General features: G+C 45.0%; 1 protein-coding gene and 1 pseudogene across 1 annotated transcript in view; one reads left to right on the top strand and one right to left on the bottom strand.

Moving 5' to 3' along the window:
* Window positions 1–24,400, top strand: part of LOC147458849 (F-box only protein 6-like) — a 41,418-nt gene that overhangs the window by 3,765 nt on the left and 13,253 nt on the right. The window lies entirely within an intron of this gene.
* LOC147458850 (uncharacterized) lies at window positions 12,629–15,311 on the bottom strand (annotated as a pseudogene).

The raw sequence follows: 24,400 nt of genomic DNA, 5'->3' as shown, positions 1-24,400 counted from the left end.
GAGAGTTTAAGGAAGGTGGACAATCGATTAAATTTGACACCTTTTCAAGATATAAAGATGTCTCGAAGGCTTTGTCTTTTATACAGCAATTTGACATCGCTTTTGTGGGAGGACGCTACTCAGAGCACTCCAAGATTCGGAGAGCTGCCTCTTATTTTAAGGGAATGCTCGAACTTGATGGTCCACGCTTCTTTTAAACAAGACTGTGCCAGTTAAATGGCTGAAATTTAAGAAGCTTTTTATTTCTTCTTGGTTGACTCAAGAGTATGAACGCGATATACGAGCTGCTTGGAACCATCTTCGGATGACAAAGAGAGATATAGTGGATGCTTATTGCGATAGATTCTGGAGCTCTTTTCTACCCGCCTCTTCATTCAAGAAGATCTCGTTCAAAGAACAGATTGAGCGGTTTACTTTGGGTCTACCTACAGAGATCCGAGATCACTGCTTGTGTTGCTAATTGGACTATTTTCTTATTTTTTGATTAAATCTCTTTTTTTAAAGGATATTTTATTATGTGCACTAAGAACTGTTAAAAGATTGTAGCTACAGGAACTGCCATCAAGAACGGACAAACTCTGATGTGTCATTTGATGGGTGACGGTAAACATCTTGAAGGAGTTTCCGTAAGTTCGGTGGAAAGGGCCAGGTTATGAGTGCCTCTGATGCGTCACATGATGGGTGACAGGTGCATCAGTAAGGGGGCATCCCATAGGCTAAGGAGGAAATCCGAACTGAGTAAGAAAGTACGCGTAAGAACGCAAGCACAATAATAAAGATGGGTTCAATGACGCTTTTTACGAAAAGCAAGAACAGTCGCGGGAGGACAGATGTTTTCCTGCGAGGAGTCTGTGTCTGCATTGCATCTGTGTCGTGTCCTGCACCCGGGGACGCTTGGAATGTGTCCGTGTAGCATTGTTTTCACTAACTGAGTGAGTTTTTAAAGTTTGAACAGGTTCACACTTTATTTTATAAAGTGACCGGCCCCTTTATTAATAAAATAAAGCAAGCAAGGCTCTTAATAAAAAAAAGCCAGCGCTAAAACTAAGGCAGGGGGCTGAATTGCGATCTCTCTCTCTCTCTCTCTCTCTCTCTCTCCTCTCTCTAGAAAAGACGATTTTCTCTCTCCTCTCTCTAGGGGCGCCAAGCTCTGCTTTTGGACCCCTATTCTTGCCGGGTGTCAGACCCTATACAAGGGTAGCCAGCGTTTCAGTTTGGAGGGGCCGGAAGCAGCAGAAAAGCACTAGCGCTAGGATTCTGGAGCAGAGACTGGCGATAGAATTTTGCAAGTGTTCGTGTGACGACTGAGTACGGAGGTCGATTCTCCTAGCAAGGAGCGACAGGTATAAGGTGTTGATACGCTTTGAGAATTATTGCTTTGTGTGGTTTGTTTTGCAGGAATCTCCCATCTTACATGAAGGCCCTTAACGGGAAGTACGGTTTCACGCCTAAGTCCCTTACGGGAAAGTACGGCTTCGCGCCTAAGTCCCTTACGGGAAGGAACGGCCTTGTGCCCAAGCCCTTTACGGGAAAGCACGACCTTTGGGTCTAAGATTACAGAACGGAGGGGTTTCCTCGGGTTCTCGTGCTTGTATAAGAATTCTCCCTGAATAAAAGAATACTCTTAACGGGGGGGGGGACCAACCCATCTTCTGGTCCCCAATACTGTGTCGATCTTCTCCCTTCTCTCATGTTTTCAAAGAATTATAATTTTCAGATTTTCTAAGTGCTCGTGTGCGCTCCCGTTTTGTGACAGTGGTATTAGAGCTCGGAATCCTCTCTTTCTCTGCAAAGAAGGGCGATTCCGGGAAGAACGGGAAGAATCATGTCGAGCTAAGGGAGAAGCGTTGAAGAGGAGCTTCAACAAGTGCAAGCTCAGCTTGCGGAGTTGCAACAAATCTTACTGTCCAGACGTCCAAAAGCTCTTGGGCGGAATGAAGAAAACGAATGGAACTGATGCAGCCAAGCATCCATACAACACTGTTGGCGTGAGACCACAGGAGGCAAGAGAAGAAGAGCGTGCCGAAGTGCACAAAGGATCTTCGGATCGAAATGAACGGCCTACTTGAAGGAAAGGCCAGGAAAAAGCACTCTCTCTGCTAGACGAGAGCAAGGACATCTCTATCACATCTCCATCTTACTCTTTTGATTATACTTCTACTTCTCGATCATCTCGTCAGAAGAAGGAAGCCGCTACTACTGCCACTACCCTACATCAACCTAAAGATAAGCCTCGATTCAAGAAGCATGGTTGCAAGTCTCAACATCGCATGAGAGTCTTCAAATTGGGTGACAAGGACATCAAGTTCGAAACCTACAACGGACGGAGAGACATCTCCAAAGCACTGTCCTTCATCAGACAGTTTGAAGTTGCTTTTACCAATGGGCACTTCACAGAAAGATCCAAATTACGCCATGTGGGAATGCACCTCAAGGAAACGGCAAGTAATTGGTGGCTAGCCAAGATTCTGGAAGGTTCTCAGGCAAAAACTTGGGAGAGCTTCAAATCTGAATTTTATGAACAATTTCTTCCACCTGACTTCGAGCAGGACATACGGAAGGAATGGGACTGGCTTGCCTAGAAGGAACATGAAAGAGTAACGACTTATGTGGACAAGTATTGGTCGGTTCTTCTGAAGGTCACTCCCTTCATGAAGATTGCCGACGAGGAAAAGAAAAGAAAGTTCGAAGCGGGTCTCCAACCGCAGCTTCGAAAGAGTATGAAGGTGTATCCGCATGATACTCTTCAAAGGATGATGGAGTCAGCAATCATCGCTGAGGATTTACACTCTACTGGGACGCCCAGAAAGATGGAGCATAGCACTTACCGTGCAAGACAAAGAGGGGTCTACGATGACCATGGGAGCCAAGGAAGAAAACGTCCTCCATCTAGAGACGATGATCATTCTAAGAAGCCAGAGGGCATTGGCAAGCGAACTAAGTATCTTTCTCCTACTCAACTTCAAACTTTCAGAGAGGAAGGAAGATGCTTGTACTGTGGCGAGAAAGGACATTTGAAACCAGACTGCCCTCTAAAGCAGCAACGACAAGAGCAAGCCTCTACGAGGCAAGAGAAAGCAAGGAAGGAACCCGCACCACCAAGTTCGAACTCAATCCCAGATGTTCAAGGAAACACAGAATCTGAGAAAGGGAAGCGTCAACTTCTGAAGGGCTGGGGGTCTTTGAACAACCAGCGAGTACCGATTCTTTATGATCCAGGAATGACAGATAACTTCATCTCCCTGGATACTGCGGAACGATTGTGCCTCACATCGGCTCAGCTTGGCACACCGGATCGGCATTCGAGGGGTTGACAACCAATGCAACTCCCGTGCAAGGACAGCTCAATCTTCGGATTGACGAGTACAAGGACCGCGACTCATTTTTGATGGCACCTATCGAGGGATGTGATATCATCTTGGGTATGCCATGGCACTTTCACATGACACCTATTCCCGATTATGTGGAAAAGACCCCCACTTTTGACCATGGGGGTAAGAAAATAAAGATTCAAGCTGATGCAAGAGATTGGCAGTTCCCAATTGTAAGCCATATCTCCATTAAGAAAGAAATGAAGAAGTGTGTTTCTGCTTACTTGATTTTTGCAAAGGATAAAACTAGTAGGGACTCTCTCTCTAGTCTGGAAATTAAGCGTCTTCAATTTATTGAAAAGTACAAGGATTGTTTCACGGAAACACTTCCTGACGAACTCCCTCCGGTACGCCCGGAAGATCACTGCATAGATCTCATACCGGGTAGCTCGCCTCCCAATCAACCCCCTTATCGGGTGAGTCTTGCTCAACAAAAGGAAATTTTGAAGCAAGTCAACGAGCTTCTAGAGAAAGGGTTAGTACAGCCAAGTGCTTCACCCTATTGCTCTTCAGTTCTACTGGTGCAGAAGAAAGATGACACGTTTCGAATGTGCATAGACTATAGGTCTTTAAACAAGATCACAATCAAGAATCGCTTTCCGATCCCTCGGATTGATGATATACTTGATAAGTTGCAGGGTGCAAGTGTCTCTAGTCGCATAGACTTAAAGAGTGGGTATCATCAGATACGGATCGCCCCTGAGGATGTCCATAAGACTGCTTTCCGCACAACCTTTGGACTATATGAATTTTTGGTAATGCCTTTCGGCTTGACCAATGCTCTTGCGACGTTCAATCGCATGATGGACCGCATTTTCAGCCCGTATCGAGCTTTTACGGGAGTATTCTTTGACGACATACTCATCTTCTCTAAGTCAGAAGAGGAACATCGGAAGCACTTGGACTTAGTGTTTCAAGAATTGCGAAAGCATGAGTTGCATGTGAATGCAAAGAAGAGCGAGTTCTTTCTCTCAGAGATACACTATCTCGGCCATATAGTCTCACAATCAAGTGAGTATGGATCCTGCCAAGATCCAAGTGGTCGAAGAATGGCCTATTCCCACTACGGTACATGATGTACGTAGCTTTCTGGGATTATGTTCATATTATCGAAGGTTTGTCCGAGGATTTGCTCATGTAGCAGGACCACTTCATGATTTGACAAAGAAGAAGATTCCTTTCAGATGGGGATCGAGACAGTAAGGAGCTTTTGATCGGCTCAAGTACTTGCTAAGCCATGGACCTATTTTGATAGTGCCTGACTTAAGGAAACCATTTGAGGTTCACTGCGATGCTTCAGGCGATTGCATCGGGGAAGTGTTAAACCAAGAAGGCCATGCAGTGGCATACGAAAGCAGACGGCTTAAGGATGCAGAGTTGCATGCATCAATCTACGAAAAGGAACTCTCGGCTGTGATTCACGCCTTAGCCAACTGGAAGCACTATCTTCTAGGAGTGGTTTTTGTGATCAAGACTGATCACCAGAGTTTGCGGTATTTTCTTACGCAAAGGAAACTATCTGAGAAGCAGATGAGGTGGGCAAACTTTTTGTCTATGTTTCACTTCCAGATCCTTCACACGGCTGGGAGTAGGAATGTGGTCGCGGACCCATTGTCTAGGCGGCCAAGGGTGAACGCTATCACTTCGGTGTATCACCAAGAATTAGAAGCACTACCGGATTTGTATCCGAATGATCCATATTTCTCCACCATTTGGGGAAAGCTACACCGTGGAGAGAATGAGTTTCCCTATTCCATTCGGGACGGTTATCTCTACCACCATTAGGCCATATGTGTGGCGGAACCATTAAGAAAGAAGATCATGGATGAAGCACACGCTTCGCCTTATGCGGGTCATCGGGGTATTCTCCCTACAACCTTAGCAATGGAAAGATATTTCTTTTGGCCTAGCCTTAAAGCAGACATTGATAAGTATGTCAGGGAATGTTTGGTTTGCCAAAAAGTGAAGTATGATCGGCATAAGACGCTTGGGTTGCTACGACCTTTGCCTGTGCCTAATGAACCTTGGGAAAGTATTGCCATAGACTTCATCATGGACCTCCCTAGAACTCAGACTGGAAATGACGCGATCTGGACCATTGTGGATAGGTTTAGTAAGCAAGCACACTTTATACCAGTCAAGAAAACGATCAAAGCAGATCATATGGCTAGGGTCTTCCTAGCACAGATCTTTAAGCATCATGGAATGCCTAAGTCAATTGTGAGTGATCGAGATCCTCGCATGACAGGAAATTTTTGGCGTGCCTTGATGGATAATCTTGGTACAAAGCTGAATTTTTCATCTGCCTACCATCCTCAAACGGACGGGCAAAGTGAGATAGCCAATTCCACAGTATTGGATATGTTAAAAGCTTATGTGTCAGACCGGCAATCTGACTGGGAGAAATATTTGCCTCTTGTCGAGTATGCGTATAACAATACCATACACTCATCGACGGGGAAAGCACCTTTTGAGATTCTTTATGGTAAGCCTTTGCTTCCACCCATCCTTTTAACTAAGGATAAGATCTTTGCAGCAGATGAATTTGTCCGGGATTTGGACATCGCCTATGGGCAAGTTAGGAGAGCTATTCTACGCTCTCAGGAAAAGCATAAGAAAGCTGCAGACAAGCACAAAAGGAATCTAGACTTAACAGTCGGACAGTTAGTCTTACTCAAGTTTGAGAAGGCAAGACTTAAGAAACAAGCGTCTCATAAGGGGAAAGTGGTAAAACTTTCTACCCGTTATTATGGGCCGTTTAAGATCACTGAGCGAGTGAATGATGTCGCTTTCCGATTAGAGCTACCGCCTAATTGGAAGATCCATAATGCTTTCCATGTCAGTTTACTCCGGCCGTATGTGGGACCGCCTCCAAGCCAGCCTAGCGCTGAGGAACCTCCTGAGGTTGAGGAAACAGAAGAAATACTCCAACTGGAGCAGATAGTAAGTCATCAGGAGCGGTCTCTCAAATCCGGAAAGATAACACGGAAGTATTTGGTTAAGTTTAAGAACTATTCGAATCTAGATGCTCAGTGGATGACGCAGGAGGAATTAGCAGCTTATCCCGAGATACTGGAGCTATATGTCCAAGCACTACAGTTGAGGTCAACTGTTTAGAAGCCAGAGGGATGTTGCTAATTGGACTATTTTCTTATTTTTTGATTAAATCTCTTTTTTTAAGGATATTTTATTATGTGCACTAAGAACTGTTAAAAGATTGTAGCTACAGGAACTGCCATCAAGAACGGACAAACTCTGATGTGTCATTTGATGGGTGACGGTAAACATCGCGAAGGAGTTTCCGTAAGTTCCGTGGAAAGGGCCGGGTTACAAGTGCCTTTAATGCGTCACATGATGGGTGACGGGTGCATCAGTAAGGGGGCATCCCGTAGGCTAAGGAGGAAATCCGAACTGAGTAAGAAAGTACGCGTAAGAACGCAAGCACAAGAATAAAGATGGGTTCAATGACGCTTTTTACGAAAAGCAGGAACAATCGCGGGAGGACAGATGTTTTCCTGCGAGGAGTCTGTGTCTGCATTGCATCTGTGTGTCTTGTCCTGCACCCGGGGACGCCTGGAATGTGTCCGTGTAGCATTGTTTTCACTAACTGAGTGAGTTTTTAAAGTTTGAACAAGTTCACACTTTATTTTATAAAGTGACCAGTCACTTAAAAGACCGGTCACTTTTAAGTGACCGGCCCCTTTATTAATAAAATAAAGCAAGCAAGGCTCTTAATAAAAAAAAGCCAGCGCTAAAACTAAGGCAGGGGGCTGAATTGCGATCTCTCTCTCCTCTCTCTAGAAAACGCGATTTTCTCTCTCCTCTCTCTAGGAGCGCCAAGCTCTGCTTTTGGACCCCTATTCCTGCCGGGTGTCAGACCCTATACAAGGGTAGCCAGCGTTTTAGTTTGGAGGGGCCAGAAGCAGCAGAAAAGCACTAGCGCTAGGATTCTGGAGCAGAGACTGGCGACAGAATTTTGCAAGTGTTCGCGTGACGATTGAGTACGGAGGTCGATTCTCCTAGCAAGGAGCGACGGGTATAAGGTGTTGATACGCTTTGAGAATTATTGCTTTGTGTGGTTTGTTTTGCAGGAATCTCCCGTCTTACGGGAAGGCCCTTAACGGGAAGTACGGTTTCACGTCTAAGTCCCTTACGGGAAAGTACGGCTTCGCGTCTAAGTCCCTTACGGGAAGGAACAGCCTTGTGCCCAAGCCCTTTACGGGAAAGCACGACCTTCGGGTCTAAGATTACAGAACGGAGGGGTTTCCTCGGGTTCTCGTGCTTGTATAAGAATTCTCCCTGAATAAAAGAATACTCTTAACGGGGGGGGGGGGGGGGGGGGACCAACCCATCTTCTGGTCCCCAATACTGTGTCGATCTTCTCCCTTCTCTCATGTTTTCAAAGAATTATAATTTTCAGATTTTCTAAGTGCTCGTGTGCGCTCCCGTTTTGTGACAGCTTGGAATAGAAGTTAGCTTCTATTTAGGAGTTGATGAGTCATGCGAAACGGGGCTTTGCTATTCACTCTGGCAGTCTGACCTACCCCACCGATGAGGTCATGACACAACGAGCGGAACAGACTTCAGTGAATGAAAGTAGAAAGAGAAAGAGCAACCCAAAAATGAAGGATGCACGACCCAAGCTTACTCCTCAGGAGAGAGCTCGCTTCATCAGAGAGGGGAAGTGCTTTGGATGCGGGGAACATAGACATATCTCCGCGAAGTGCCCTAAAAAGGCACAGAAAGAACAGAATGACAAGGACGACAACAGGCCTGAGAGTTCGAGAGTAGCTGAGGAACGTGGAAGAAAAGGCAAGATGAAAACATGATTGGTTCCAGATTTTGGGGTACCGATCCCAACACCTCGGACGAGAGTACAGAACTTTGCCGAGCTTGGGGCAAAGTGAAAGACCAAGACGCCCTGATCTTCTTTGATGGAGGAGCCAAGGCCAACTTCATTTCACCAGAATTGGCGGCGCGGCTCGAGATCACTCCCGATCGGATGGAACCACTTGCGGAGGCAGTTCTAGCGGCACTCAGCAAGGACGTAGCCATTACACCTGTCATTGGCAAACTTCGGTTGCATTGTCAGGGGTATTTGGGGCATGAGGACTTTTTCATAATGCCTTTGGAAGGTTGTGATGTTCTCTTAGGGATTCCGTGGTACCACAAGAACAACGTCGTGATCGATTATCGGGCGAGGAAAGCGACATTGACTACAGAGAAGGGCAGAACCATTGTACTTGATATGAAACTGAAGGGCGAGTCTGTCCCTATTCTATCGGCTTCGGCCATTTTTAAATTAATGAAATCGAGTTTGTTTGTTTTCTCGATCTTTATGAAAGAACTGAATGATAAGGATAGGACAGATATGTCTAAACTTGATAAAGAACGCCAAGATTTTTTCACTCACGCCGATTCCTTCTCAGAGGGCCTACCAAGCGAGTTACCACCTGCTCGTCGTGAAGATCATACATTGATTTGATACCTGGAAGCACACCAACAAACTGGCCACCTTATCGTGTGAGCCGAGCATAGAATGAAGAGATTATGAACCAAGTGAAAGAACTCTTGGAAAAGGGTCTTGTCCTGCCTAGTACTTCACCGTATTGCTCTCTAGTGTTGTTGGTTTTGAAGAAAGACGGATCTTGGAGAATGTGCATCGATTACAGAGCTCTCCACAAAATCACCATCAAGAACAGATTTCCGATTCCTAGGATCGATGATATACTCGACAGATTACAGGGATCCTCGTGCTTTAGCAGGATTGATTTGAAGAGTGGATATCATCAAATCAGAATTGCGCCGGGAGACATCTACAAGACAGCTTTTCGGATGACTTTTGGGTTATTTGAGTTTTTGGTGATGCCTTTTGGCTTAACCAATGCTCCTGCGACATTTAACCTGATGATGGACATGATTTTTCGAGAGTACATGCTATTTGTTGGCACTTTCTTTGACGATATCATTGTTTTCTTCAAGAATGAGGCAGAACACAGAGATCATCTGCTTCAAGTCTTTTAGGCATTACGAGATCCCAAGTTAGTGATAAATACAAAGAAAAGTGAATTTTTTTAACGAGAGAGACACTTTTTGGGACACATTGTCTCAGCAGCAGGGCCAAGATAGAGACTATGCGTGATTGGCTCGATTTGAAGAATGTCCATGAAGTTAGAAGCTTCTTGGGACTGTGTTCGTACTACAGGCGGTTCATTCGAAAGTTTGCAGAGGTTGCTTCCCCTTTGCATATCTTGACACAGAAAGGAGTCCCTTTCTCGTGGGGATCCACAGAGGTGACTGCCTTTCAGACATTGAAAGAGAAATTGACTACGGGACCAATTTTGACTTTGTCGGACTTGCAGAAGTCATTTGAAGTATATTGTGATACTTGTGGTCGTAGTCTGGGTGCGGTCTTAATGCAAGAAGGCCATGTCATTGCTTACGAGAGCCGATTGTTCTCAAGGCCGGAAATGACATCAGAGATTTATGAGAAAGAGCTTTTGGCGGTTATCCATGCTCTTACTCAGTGGCGGCATTACCTACTCGAAGCGGATTTTACTGTCTTTATAGACCATCAGAGTTTGCGCTACTTCTTGTCACAGAAGCAGCTTTCGGAAAAGCAGGTGCGGTGGGCGAACATCTTGTCACAATTTCACTTCCAGATTGTCCATGTGCAGGGACAAAAGAATGTGGTGGCAGATGCTTTGTCTTGGAAGCTGTTGGTTTTGGCTATTTCCGCGATACATTATAGGAGCTTCGAGGATATGGTGGACTAGTATGCCACAGATACAAATTTTGCAGACGTTTTCACACGGATACGGGATGGGGAGACAGTAGCGGGATATTCCATTCGGGATGGCTACTTGATGAGAAAAACCATGTTGTGCGTTACACAACGTTGAGGGAAAAGGTTATGACTGAATGCCATTGTCCACCTTTTACGGGTCATCGCGGCATTGTTACCGCCATGAAAGGGGTAGAGAGATACTTCTTCTGGCCGAGACTCAAGAAGGATGTGAAAGAGTTTGTGCGCAGTTGCTTAGTATGCCAGAAGGTCAAGTTTGACAGGCATAAAGCACAGGGATTGTTACAACCTTTATCCATACCCACCCGCCCCTCGGAAAGTATTGCAATGGATTTCATTTTTGATCTCTCGAGAACACATAGTGGTCACGATGGTATCTGGACTGTTATTGACAGACTTAGCAAACATGCTCATTTCATTCCAGTGAAGGATACAGTCAAGTCGAATCACTTAGCGAGACTGTTTGTGGCCCAGATTTTCAGATTACATGGCATGCTTGAGACGATTGTCTCCGACAGGGATCCCAGATTTACGAGTTTGTTTTGGAAGGCAATTTGCGAGAACATTGGCATGCGGTTGCAGTTCTCGTCATCGTTCCACCCGCCGCAGACTGATGGGCAATCTGAGATTGCTAATTTAGTGGTTCTAGATTTATTGAAGTCTTATATCTCGGATCAGAAGACTTAATGGGAAAAGTAACCTTGGTGGAATTTACTTACAATAATACGATACACTCTTCGACCGGGAAGGCGTCATTTGAGATTGTTGAAGGCTGCGAAGGTTCCACCCTTCCTAAGCACGAAAGATAAGATTTTTGAAGCGGATGAATATATGCGAGACTTAGATACGGCTTTTGCCAAGGTTCGCGAGACTTTGTGGAAATCTCAAGAACAACAGAAAAAGGCAGCGGATCGCCATTGTCGCGACTTGAAATTGAAGGAGGATGATTGGGTGCTCTTACGTTTTAAGAAGGCATGCCCGAGAAAGAAAAAGGGAAAGGAGAGGCTTTTTCCAAAGCTTCGTATGCGATACTACAGACCTTTTGAGATCTTTGAAAAGATAAATGATGTCTCCTTCTGACTGAAACTGCCTGATACTTGGAGGATTCACAATGCATTTCATGTGAGTCTCTTGAAACCTTTTAAAGGTGATGTGCCTGATGATAGGGAGCCTGATGAGCAACCCGAAGTGGAAGAAAACGAGGAGATCCTTGTTCCTGAACAGATTTTGGCACATAAGGATACGAAGAATAAAGGTAAAGTCCGAAGGCGGTTCTTGGTTAAGTTCAAGAACTATCCTGCATTGGATGCGAAGTGGATGGAGGAGGAGGACCTAGCAGATACTCCTCAAATTGTGAAACTTTACCTCGAGGCTTTTGGTTTAGCATAGTCTACACCAAATGGAACCCAAAATTCAGCTTGGCCGGAGATCTGGTGCAGTGGGATATGCACAAGAGGGGAGTTACTCCGCTCCTTTGTCAACAGATGCCTTGATTTTGATACTAGAGTCATTGATGTCTCTTTGAGCTTCAGGGATACTGAAAGTTGATAGTATGACTTTATGAAATGGAATTCCTAATTATGATACTGATTTGTTCTTGACTTCTTTTAAGTGCAGGAACTGATAGACGAAATGACTGCACCATTTTGGTATGATTGATCTCGAATAGACATGGTTGCAATAGGGGTTAGTAAATCGGACATCGATGAGGTCTCGATTGGATCTAGATCAACGTAACCGCGAAACGTTTCACCCCGAAACGTGGCGTTTCACCCCGAAACGTTTCACCCTGGAGAGGAGCCTCGGTGAAACGTATGACCGAAATGCCAATTTTGGGTATATATATATATAGTATTATATATATACATAATAGGTGTGCACAATGCAATACACATTTGCACACATTTGTGCCAAATCTAGAATCTAGATGCTTGAGAGAGGGAGATATCATCATATATGATAATGTGATCAATATCGATTACATTACCTCTACTTTCCAAGATATAGACCGTTGCATAATTTAAACTGTAACAAACTGAAAGTGAGCAAAATGTAAACCTCAAAGCGATAAGAAATTACAACTTACAAAGTTACAAGTTACAACTAGTAACTACTTGCACATTCAAGTCTCAAGATTTCTGATTCATCGAACATTACTAGTAGAACTAAACAAAACAATGGATTAGATAGTGAAGTTTGAACACAATGCACATAGAATGTCAAGCACATAAGTCAAATCTCCATGTAAATAAGATGAAATCCAAACCATAATCTTGTCTAGACTCGACAGACTACATAGCACAAGACTGTAAAGAGTCAAGACTGTAGTGATGGTGTCAAAACCCATACGGCAAACACAAAAAAAGCTGTCCCATGACAAAATGATAGATTAGCATGACAAAATATGCAAATCTGAGCGCTAGTGAGTCGCTCCTCTAGACTCAAAAAGAGACTATTGAGATCCATCTGACTGACTCCCCTCATCACTCTCACACTCTGAAGGAGTCTGAGTAAGTCGCCTAGTAGTAGAAGTAAGCTCTGCAACACTAGCTCTCTCAGGACGAGCACTAGTAGTAGCAACCGTGGACTCCCCACGCCGGCGACGTGTAGTCGAACGAGTCTGTCGTGAGAACGTCATCATGTCCTCACGGATGAAATCATACACATCGTCCTTAGGTGTATGTGGTTGGAGATGTGAGATGTCGGCTGCCTCAACTACAATCTGTCGATGATCCACTTGCTTTGGTAGCCAACTGACAGGGCCAACACTATCCAATCCACCCGCCTTCTCCAATACCCGAAGATTGGCATTAACAAATGCCAACCTATGAAGCTGGGGAGTATTGAGCCTACAAAAAAGTTAAGACACCCCAAGTTAGGCAAAATGCATAAACTAGTCACTGCAATGAACGTATGACCAAAGCTAAATTCTCATTGAGAAGCTCACCTATTTCGATCTTTTGTATGTATGTCCCCCATTATGCTCCATAGCCTCTCCGCACCGGATGAGCTCACCTCTTGGGAGAGGACCCGCAAAGCCAAAGACTGCAACATGGGTGTCAAACCCCCAAATTTTTCCCACCATGAAACTGGAAGTGCTTGGTTTTCAACATCTTTGGCAATTGCACGAGAAAAATTTCCCCTGCCACCTATATGTATAATTTCTCACAAGAATCAAGACACAATTTGCAAGCTCTAAAGACTTTAGAATATTCTATTTATGATTGTGCTTTAAGACCTTATACGTATAGACTTTAGAGATCTTTACCTCTGTACTCCAAAAGATCCTCTTCTAGTCGATTTTGCGCATGACCATTGTTTCGATAGATTCTCTCCACATATTCATTCCATCTTGTCAAAAGCACACGATCGGATCTCTGAGTCTCACTTCTCCAAGCCGGATGTAGCATGTGGGCTACACAATGTATAGGATGGCGAAACCAATTCCATCGTACATCAAATATGTCAAGCATGATGCTTACTCTACATGTCACAAGTTCACATAATCACGTGTGAACTACGATATGTGTAATCATGTAATGCCATAAGAGTTAAGACTTGAAAGAAAGATAAATATTTCAAAAACTTTACTTGTCTGAGCTCAATGACGTGCAATCACGTATGGCTATCCTCAACTTTGTCATGAACTCGTAGAGGAGACCGAGGGTGGATCCCTCTCTATCACATAAGCGTAAAACGCTAACTATCGGCTGAAGAGCTGCTTGAAGGCCATCAATCTCCCTCCAAAACATGTTGTTGCAAATCACCCCATCAAGGATCGCCACGGCAGCAGGAGTGGTGGAGTCTGGCCAATTTAACACCTTTCATCTACCACCATAGACTCAAGTCATCTTTGCATTTCATCAAGCTGTACATAAAACAATGTATATTTGAGCTTCACATAAGTCTAAAAAATGGGCATTCAAAGAATAGGAAATTTTTGAGAAGCTTACCGGCACAAGACAATAAAGATGTAGCAAAATCGGGTCTTTGCCGGCTTCTTGAGAGCCCATTTGCAATGGGCAGTGAACAACCCTAGACCAAATGATTTTCGATGAATGAAGTTGATAAGCTGTAGAGCTTTATCAACTAGTGTAGTCACCCATGGTAGTGCACCAATATCTTCCATCATAAGATCAATGGAGGAGTGTGCTGCACAAGGACTCCATACTATGTGTGGATATGCAGCTTCGACCATTTCGCCCATAAGCTTGCAATTGCTTGCATTGTCTGTCACCACTTGCACCACATGTTGTGGTCCAACCTCCTCGATAGCATCTCGAATGTGCTGAAAAATAAGCTCTCCTGCACATTTGGGATTCGAATCTTGTAAGTTGTAACTTGTAAGAAACACTTCACTTTGATTTCCAAGAGACAAGAAATAAGGATAAGAAACATACCAGTGATTCGTATGCCAGCTCCTGACACATCAATGGCTCTCAAAAATGTTGTGCCGGTACAACAACAGACGAGGATGTTGAGTAAGTGACGCTTTTGCACATCTTTCGAGCCATCCGATATGATAGTGCAGCCATATACTGCCCAAGAATCTCTATGACCCTGCAATTGCTCATGAACCATGTCTACTTGACGTGTCAATCTGCTAGTGCGAAGTGCCTCAGATCCGGTAGGAGTAATTGGCGCTCCCGCAGCTGCAGCCATTGAGACGACATTCACAAATCTTTTGTAGGCCCCTGTCCGTGCAGCATGGAATGCAATGTTGCATTGGTAAAAAAAACGCTCCTAGGCAATCTTCGCCCCCTTCTTCAAGCTAGGAGCCCAAACATCATGCAAAGTAGAAGAGCGCCCAGATGTGCGAGCCCTCTTCTTATGCGTACCTACTCCAAGTTGTCCCACTTCGGGTTGGGAAGGAGCTACCTGTGTAGCGCTAATAGAAGGAGCAACATGACTAGTATCCACGTCTTGAGTGCTAGCTTCTGTAGCATCTCCTGCATTGCTATCTTCCACACTAGCAGTAACATTTGGAGCACGACAGGTGGAAGAGATATTTGGAGTCGAGGCTCGTGGAGTACTAGATGTAGTAGGGATATTTGAAGTTGAGGCTTGTGGAGTACTAGAAGTAGCACCCACCATAGGCAAAGGAGGGTTTTGAGCAGCCAATTTACCTTTTTCATCTTGGACTTTCTTTAAGAGGGCCTCTTCACCTATTGGGGACTCGAGAGAGGGCATGACAAGACTGATGTACTTCGCCCGCTCACCCCCAAAAGAAAGCCACAACTCTTCGGAGACAGATTTGCATGCATCTCTCCCTTTGCTTCCAATCCAAGCGTAACGGGCTTTCAAGCGGGTCACACCTCCTGTGAGCACATCCCCACACAGCTTACATACAACCCTGCGAGAGCTAGATTTGTGATATTTGGAAATGAAAACTGTAGACTCCCATGGATCCCTCTCAATTACTGGCTGCCTGATTTGTCCTCTCACCATGATCGAAGATCCTTAGCCCTGCAAATTCTGAAACATGTAACAGTGAACACATGTGAGAAAATTGACCGCAAAAATCTTCGAGAAAATTGACCGGAGTCGGGACGTGAGTCACGAGTGACCACTGACTCGTGAGTCTTGACAAATTGACAATTTATAAATGATAAGTTGATAACTCTCTCTCTCTCTCTCTCACACACAACAGACAACACTGTCTGTTGAGAGAGAGAGAGAGAGAGAGAGAGAGAGAGAGAGAGAGAGAGAGAGAGAGAGAGAGAGAGAGAGAGAGAGAGAGAGAGCAATTCCTTAGTACTTACCTCGCAAGCTTGAAGCTGCAGCTCCCAGCCGGTAGCTCTGCCTTTGCGCTCTCTCGCTTGCCCATGACGCGTCAGCGTTAAATTTCAAAGGCTAAAGCCTAAGGCTCATATTCGCAGCCGCAACGAAAAAATAACCAGGCGAAAAAGCGCCCGCTGCCCAATGCCCGCAGGCTTTGAAAAAAAACCCCAAAATTTTTAAGGCGTTTCACAGGTGGCGTTTCACCCGGTGACCGAAACGTTTCGGACGTTTCGCGTTTCATGCCAGCTGAAACGCGTTTCGCGGTTTTGCTGATCTAGATGCGATTGCTAGCTACATTGCCGATAAATCATGGTCTAAGATCCGAATGAATGTTGAATGTCATGTGATGTCCTGTGATGCCGTGTGATGTGAGTGTTGATTGGTACATGTGCTAGATGTGTGTTCCTAGTTTGTAGGTACTAACAATCAGTGTCTGCTAAGACGGTTTATGGCCTCTGTCTGTTTTGCAGGCGTAATCGAGGGTGATTACAATGCTTTCAAGAGGGGGGTATGTCACAAAGTGATGATGTGTCTGCTCGAGAGCCGAAACCCTAATTGTTGCTGAAACCCTAATTTTTGGAAACCCTAACTTTAAAACCTGCAAACCCTAAACCCTGCCCTTAACCCTAACCCTAACCCTAACCCTAACCCTAACCCTAACCCTAAGAGGGCAGCAAGGGTTGAATCTCGGAAATTGCGGAAAAGCAGTGATGACGTGGCACCGTACGATAGTCTCGGAAATCACGGAGGTTGGGCTTTTGCTTTTACGGCAGTTTTGGGGCTGTTTTTACGCCAATGATGAGAGAGAGAATTCTTTGCTTTAATTTTTTAAGCTGGAGAGAGAGAGAAGAGCCTTTGCTTTATTATTGCTAGGCTTTTGATTTAAAGCTTTTGGGGCACTGCTTTTGGCATCCCTTGTAAACAAATAACTAGGTGGTTTGGGCTCCCACTCTGCAAAGCATCTGGACGCAGAGTCTGAGTGAGACCCGATCCACTCTCGTACTTTGAACACTGATTAATACAAAAAGAAATACCGAAAGGAGCGCCAGTCTTTGGGGCCAATATCTCTAGGTACGGAACTCCGTCGGGCCAATGCAAATCTATTGTGAACTGTGAAGTGTGTTGAAGTGGTTATTTGGTGCTGTCGTGATTGATTCTTGACTTGGAGTGTCCAAGTCTGTTACACGGGCAGGTTTTGGGGTTGTTATGTTGTCGAAGTATTGCCAAAACAGGTGGTATCTAGCTTGATACAGGTAAAGAATTCCTAGGACTCTTCTTTGTAATCTACCCTCTTAAAGAATAAAGAAATACCAAAAGGGGCGCCAATTTTGTGGCCTACATGTTGTCAGCGTCTGCTCAGAGCATTCTAGCTTCCTAGCCGTGTGTGTGCTTAAGTGTTTAAGTCCCGTCGCAGGTTACCTTTCCACATTCTCTCTGTGTGTGTGTCTAAAGTAAAGAATTTCGGGTAAAAGCCAAAGCCTACCGCCCCACAGGTCGGTTTTAAGGTTCCGTTGCCGGGACATCAATCAGTTTTTCCCCAAGAAGTGAGCCTCGGTTCTTTCGGGTAAAGACACAGAGTACAGTAACGCGGGATTACACTATGGCCGACAAAGGGAAGGGTATTATGAAAGAGGGTTCCTCTTTGAAGGACAGACAGGAAATTCCTATGGTCTTCGAGATTGGCGCTTGTCTGTACCTCCTGTTGATGCGAATGTCCCTCCAGTACTCAGCTTTATGACTGGGCAACTCGAGGATGATGCGTTCATGACTCAGTTAGCTGCCGTGGTGAATGTGTTTTCGTAACTGGTGCAGAACCCAAGGTTTATGGAGTTCTTGCAAGCGCCACCAATGCCACAACAAATTAGGCAACTTACACCGCGAACAAAGCTTGTTGTGGCTCAAGCCCAAGTACTTCATGCGTCTCAATAGGATAGGGAACACTTGCATGTTGTGGAGTCAAGGGCTCCAAAACAGGTTCCTCCCGTCCTTGAACAGGTGGTTAGGATGCCTATTCCACGGGCTATGCCAGTTCAGCCCGCCACCTTTTAGAGCCCGCATGTTGTCTTGAATGGACAGGGAACTGGTTACCAGGCAATGCATCCAGTTTTTCCACCACCCACGGTACATCCTTGGTCTTTCGGAGGTGGATGTGTGTCCCAGAGTATGGCTGGTTATGCGCTTGGAAGTCAGTTGTACATGCCTGAAACAGTGTTTGGGGGTATGCAAGGCATGATGTCAAACCCCATGTATGGTAGCATCGGCATGCAACAAGGTTTTTAGAGCAACCAGGGCTAGTTTGGGGTGCCACAGGGTCATTTTGGCATGGCTGGTTTTTCTGGACAGCAGCCAGATATGGCACCTTTGACGCAAAATTTGAATGGCCAAGATGTGTCGATGATTCCTACTACAGTGCCCATGTTGCAGACCACTCCTTATGACAATTTGGGGGCACTGGAAAAGCCGAAAGCTTACAAAGAAGGTGGTGCGGTTGTAAAGTTTAGCACTTTCAGCGGCTTCGAGGATAAAGCAAAGGCTCTCACTTTTGTCAGCAGTTTGATACAGCTTATGCAGGAGGGAATTTTACAGAGGCCTCTAAGGTCAGGAAAGCTGCCACTTTCTTGAGATAAGATTTTTGAAGCCCACCAGTACACGAGGGACTTGGACACTGCTTTTGCCAAGGTTCGGGAGGCTTTAGCGAAATCTCAAGAACAACATAAGAAGGCAACAGATCGACATCGACGAGATTTGAAATTAAAGGAAGGCGATTGGGTGCTCTTACGTTTTGAGAAGGCACGCCTAAGAAAACGAAAAGGAAAGAAGCGGCTTTTTTCAAAGCTTAGCATGAGATATTATGGCCCTCCTTTAGACTCAAGGTGCCCGATACTCGGAAGATTTACAATGCACTCCATGTGATGTCACGTGACACATCCAACCCTGTGTGTCCGTGGACAAGCTACAGCATGACCAGGGTTCAATTCAGTCAAGTCAGTCTAGATTAGGAAGTGATCTGGCAGTTTTGTGAGTCTGTTCGCAGACCGTGCATGACCAATCATGTAGAGTAGATGCATATCCTCCGGTTGCACACAACATGATTATAAGCATTTCCATCAAAATCCATCAGAATCCATCAAGGGAATTTTCCAGTGCACCTTACAAGGTTTCTTGAGAGTGGGTTTTGGGGGTGGTGTTGTGGTTTTCTGCCACTGCGTGTGCACCTCCTCCAAAGAGGTCTTGCTCATATATTTTGCCATTTTCGAGTCCTTGGCAAAATTAAGCATCATCTTTGTTGTGTCGCCGATCAATTGTTGACGCTCCATCTCTCGACGCTCCACCTGAGTAGGCCGAGGCGGGCCATACTCCTTGCCTGAATCTTCGTTGTGATCCCTTCCCGCATCCTCGGCTGCAGAGGGAGTCCACTGATCTTTGCCTGAAGCCATAGGTGCCGCGGAAAAAATAAATTTGGGATCGGATTTCCCGTAGAAGAGAAATCGGCCGTGCTCTGATACCACTGTAACCGACTTGGACACTCCAAGTTAAGAATCTATCGCGACAACACCAAATAACCACTTCGAAACAGTTCAGAGTTCACAATTTATTCGACATTGGCCCAATGGAGTTCACAAGAGGGGGGTATTTCACAAACTGGTGACGTCGTAGGCCCCCGGACATAACACACACACACACACACCTTGCAAATTCCCGCAAAACGACGTGGCAGATTGCAAAACGCATCGATAGGCTGACGTGACAGATCTACGCAAAACGCACTGACATGGTGACGTGGCAGCAGTACGGATTTTCATAATTTGTGCTACTTACTTTTTTGGGTAGTGTTTGGGGCTTGAAGCTTTTGGAACTTTTGCTTTTGAGTTTAATTGATTTTGGGGCTCTGCTTTTGGCATCCCTTGTAAGAATAAAAGAGCCCTAAGGGCCTCACTCTTCAGGCATCTGGACGTAGAGTCTGAGAGCGGAGGACCCTGTTGGAGTTGTACTTTGCTCAAAGATTAATATAAAATAAATACCCAAAGGGGCGCCAGTCTTTGGGGCCAATCTCTCTAGGTATGGAACTACGCCGAGCCGTGTCGACTAAATTGAACGATGATTTTAAAGTTGTGAAGTATTTTAAGCGAATCTCTCTCGTGTGTGACAGATTTTAGACTTGGGGTGCCCAAGTTTGTTACACGTATTTCATAGTATACCGAACAATGACAAATGTGATGTAACTCTGTCTCTGGCTCTATATGACATAACTGGCATATCCTGGCTTCTGCTGGTACTCTCGTAAATTTGCCAGTCTCAATCTCTAGCTGATGCGATGATGTGCTCATCTGACCAATAGCACATCGTATCCCATAGGATAAATGAGTGTCCATATAGGCCGGTTTGATCACATATCCATCCTCTATTAGTTGGAGGAGATGTTCTCTATAGAAAGCCATCTTCGTGCCCAACTCTTGTACATTCTGTATCCATTTGCTTCTGGTATCTAGTTGAATCAAATCCTGACGTATTAGTCTAGTGGTCTCTGTAAGTGTGAGAGAAAGGGAGGGTGCATCCAAGGAGTACTGGAATGGAGGCAGTCTATCCATGCTGAAGCCAGGTGACTGAAATCATGATGTCATCTGCCCATACCAACATGCTGTGTCTCCTTGTAGTGCTAGCTGTCGGGATGACTCAAGTGCTAGCCAAGCATATGTCTCTGGGAAGGTCCCATAAATTATGCATGAAGGATCTGATTTAGTAAGGGTCTCAACTACGAGAGGAGGGGCAGCTAGCTCAGCCCGAATAATCTCATGTGGCACTGAGGCCTTAGCCCGAATCATCTGAGAGATCATAGAGACTAGAGGCCTCTCCATACATCTCCACCCATCAGTGCTCCCATATCTGCTCTGGTGGTCCACTGAGGGCCCCCAAATCTGAACCCCATAGAGCAAGCTGAAGCCACTAGAGTGTCAAAAAGCCACAGCTTGGTTCGAGGTTCCTGAAACTGAACCTGCGAACACATCTTCTCTAAACCTCCCAAGGCTGCATAAGCTCTCGTCAATCTAGTCTTTGCTACTCTCTTCAATGAAAATCACGTTTATAAAAGTGCTCTAATGCACGCGGAAAGTCACCTATTACATGGGGATTTTGTATGTGAAGCCTTTTATTGTTGTTATGCTATCGAAATTGTGCTAGAGTAGGCAATTTTCAGCCCAATAGAAGTGGGACAACTCGTAGAAGTTTACAGGTTTTTCTCCAAGTTTAATTGAAATAAAAGGAATACTGAAAGGGGTGTTGGTCTTTGGGGCCAACAGGGTGTCAGTGTCTACTTGGGAGCACTTTAGCTACCAAGTCCTGATTTGCTTTTAAGTGTTGAATTCTGTGAAGTTACTTTGTGTCATAAAGTTGAGCAACGTATAGAACGGGTGAAAGCCAAAGTTTACCGCCCTTTAGTGAGGCTACATGTTGGTTTCATGGTTGTGTTGCTAGGACAATATCACTTTTTCCTCAAGAATTGCACCTTGGTCAGCTTTCGGCAAAGACACAAAGTACAAGAACTTGGAATTCCATTATGGCTGACATGGCGAATGACACGAGAGAAGAGGGTTCCTCTTCACAGGACAGACAGCAGGTTGTTCCTCCTGTGTTTTGAGGTTGGCGAGAGTTCACGGCCACCACTATTTGTGCCTTTTATTGATGTGAATGTCCCACAAGTTCAAGGGTTAATGACTGGGCAGCTAGACGAGGATGCAGTTAAGACACAATTGGTAGCTATTGTGATTGTGTTTACTCGGTTGGTGCAAAATCCGAGGTTTATGGAGTTTTTGCAAGGTCCACCAATGTCACAACAGGCATGACAACTTTCTCTGCCAGTAGAGCCCGTTGAGGCTCAAGTCCGAAATGTGTCTCAACAAGGCAGGGAGCATTCGTATATTGCGGAGTTAGTTGCGGAGCCAAGGCAAACTTTTTCTATCCACGAATAGGTGGCTAGGACGCCAATTCCTCAAGCTTTCAACCAGTCACCTTTCAGAGGCTAAATGTTGGTCTAAATGGACACGGAACTACCTTCCAGGCTATGCATCAACACCATGGACATAAAAAGAGATACGAGCTTTTAATCTCTTGAAAGATAAGACGACTTCAGATCCAGTAATTGTTTTGCCAGATCTCAGAAAGTCATTTGTGGTCCAGTGTGATGCCTGTGGCAAAAGTATTGGTGCAGTGCTAATGTGTAAGGTGCAGCGGAAGTGAATGTTGAACTTTGCTCAAGACGAGTGCTCCGAACTGTGCTCAAGGTTCCTTTTACTTAGGGAAGGGAGAGCCTTCCGTCCTTTAAAGAGAGTGCAAGTGATCACAAACAAAGTGGATAAACACTGTGAATGAAGGTGCTGAGACTGAGAGATAGAGAGAGAAGAATACGACACCATACAAGTTGTCAAACCCTCCTCCACGGGCCCCTCTCTCGATGGCGAGAGAGGTCTATGCTTTTGATTGCACAAATCTGGTACAAGATACTAATGCAAGTCGTGAGACTATGATGCATGTGAGCCTAAGTCTGTAGATGATGGTGACGACGAAAAGGCGACGACGACAGCTGGAAATACTATCTTCTGGTTGCTCCTCTATCTGTTGAACTGCTGCTGGAATTTGCTGAGTGCTACTAAATGCCGAGTTCTGCTGCTGCAAAATGCTGTCCTTGCTGGTTTTAAAAACGCTGTTTTGCTGGTTTTAAAACGTTGGTTTCGTTGTATCTGTAACAGACTTGGACACTCCCAAGTCAAGAATCAACCGCGACAGCACCAAATAACCACTTCAAAACAATTCATAGATCACAATAGATTTGCACTGGCCCGACGGAGTTCCGTGCCTAGAGATATTGGCCCCAAAGACTGGCGCCCCTTTCGGTATTTCTTTTTATATTAATCAATCATCAAAGTACAAGAGAGCGGTTAGGGTTTCACTCTCAGACTCTGCGTCCAGATGCTCTGAGAAGTGAGGCCCTCACCACTAATTTAAAGGTTACAAGGGATGCCCAAAAGCAGAGCCCCAAAAGCTTCAAATCAAAAGCAATTGCTCTCTCTCTCTCACAGAGAGTCAAAACATGAAAGCAAAAGCATTCTCTCTCTCTTTCTCATTTAAGTAGAGAAAAAGCGAAATTTGCGTCGCTCACCATTTTCCAAATTTTTTTTTTTTAATAATAATAATCCGCCTCCGCGATTTCTAGAAATTAGGGTTTTTGGCAAAAATTAGGGTTTGCAGGAATTTTAGGGTTTCTGGCAGAAATTAGGGTTTCTGCTATCCGCCACGTCATCACTTTGTGACAGTATCAAAAACATTGGACTTGCTGTATCAAAAACGCTGGACTTGCTGCATCCAAAACGTTGATCTGAGGGTCTTCAATCGCTGGTCGTCTGAGGCATCTGTTGACAAAGGAGTGGAGTGACTCCCCTCTTGTGCATCCCACTGCACCAGATCTCCGGCCAAGCTGAATTCTGGGTTCCGTTTGGAGTAGACTACGCTAAACCAAAACATCGAGGTAAAGTTTCACAATCCGAGGAGTATCTGCTAGGTCCTCCTCCTCCATCCACTTCGCATCAAATGCAGGAAAGTTCTTGAACTTAACCAAGAACCGCCTTCGGACTTTACCTTTCTTCGTATCATTATGTGCCAAAATCTGTTCAGGAACAAGGATCTCCTCGTTTTCTTCCACTTTGGGTTGCTCATCAGGCTCCCCATCATCAGGCACATCACCCTTAACAGGTTTCAAGAGACTCACATGCAATGCATTGTGAATCCTCCAAGCATCTGGCAATTTCAATCGGAAGGAAGGCACATCACCCTTAACAGGTTTCAAGAGACTCACATGCAATGCATTGTGAATCCTCCAAGCATCTGGCAGTTTCAATCGGAAGGAGACATCATTTATCTTGTCAGTAATCTGGAAAGGTCCGTAGTATCACATACTAAGCTTTGGAAAAAGCCTCTCCTTTCCCTTTTTCTTTCTTAGGCGTGCCTTCTCAAAAGTAAGAGCAATCATCCTCCTTCAGTTTCCAGTCGCGACGATGGCGATCCGTTGCCTTTTTCTGTCGTTCTTGAGACTCTTGCAAAGTCTCGTGAACCTTGGCAAAAGCCGTATCCAAATCTCGCGAATATTCATCCGCTTCAAATTTCTAATCTTTCGTGCTCATGAAGGATGGAACCTTCGTAGCAGTTTCAACAATCTCACATGGCGTCTTCCCCGTCGAAGAGTGTATCGTGTTATTGTAGGCAAATTCCACCAAAGGTAAGTTCTTTTCCCATTGAGTCTTTTGATGCGAGATACAAGACTTCAATAAATCTAAAATCACTGAATTGGCAATCTCAGATTGCCCGTCAGTCTGCAAGTGGAACGATGACGAGAACTGCAACCGCGTGCCAATGTTCTCCCAAATTGCCTTCCAAAACAAACTCATAAATCTGG

This window comes from Adiantum capillus-veneris, chromosome 4, assembly GCF_014529385.1.
Source record: "Adiantum capillus-veneris isolate H3 chromosome 4, ASM1452938v2, whole genome shotgun sequence".
Taxonomy (NCBI): domain Eukaryota; kingdom Viridiplantae; phylum Streptophyta; class Polypodiopsida; order Polypodiales; family Pteridaceae; genus Adiantum; species Adiantum capillus-veneris.
This window is presented reverse-complemented; position numbering and strand designations above follow the sequence as displayed.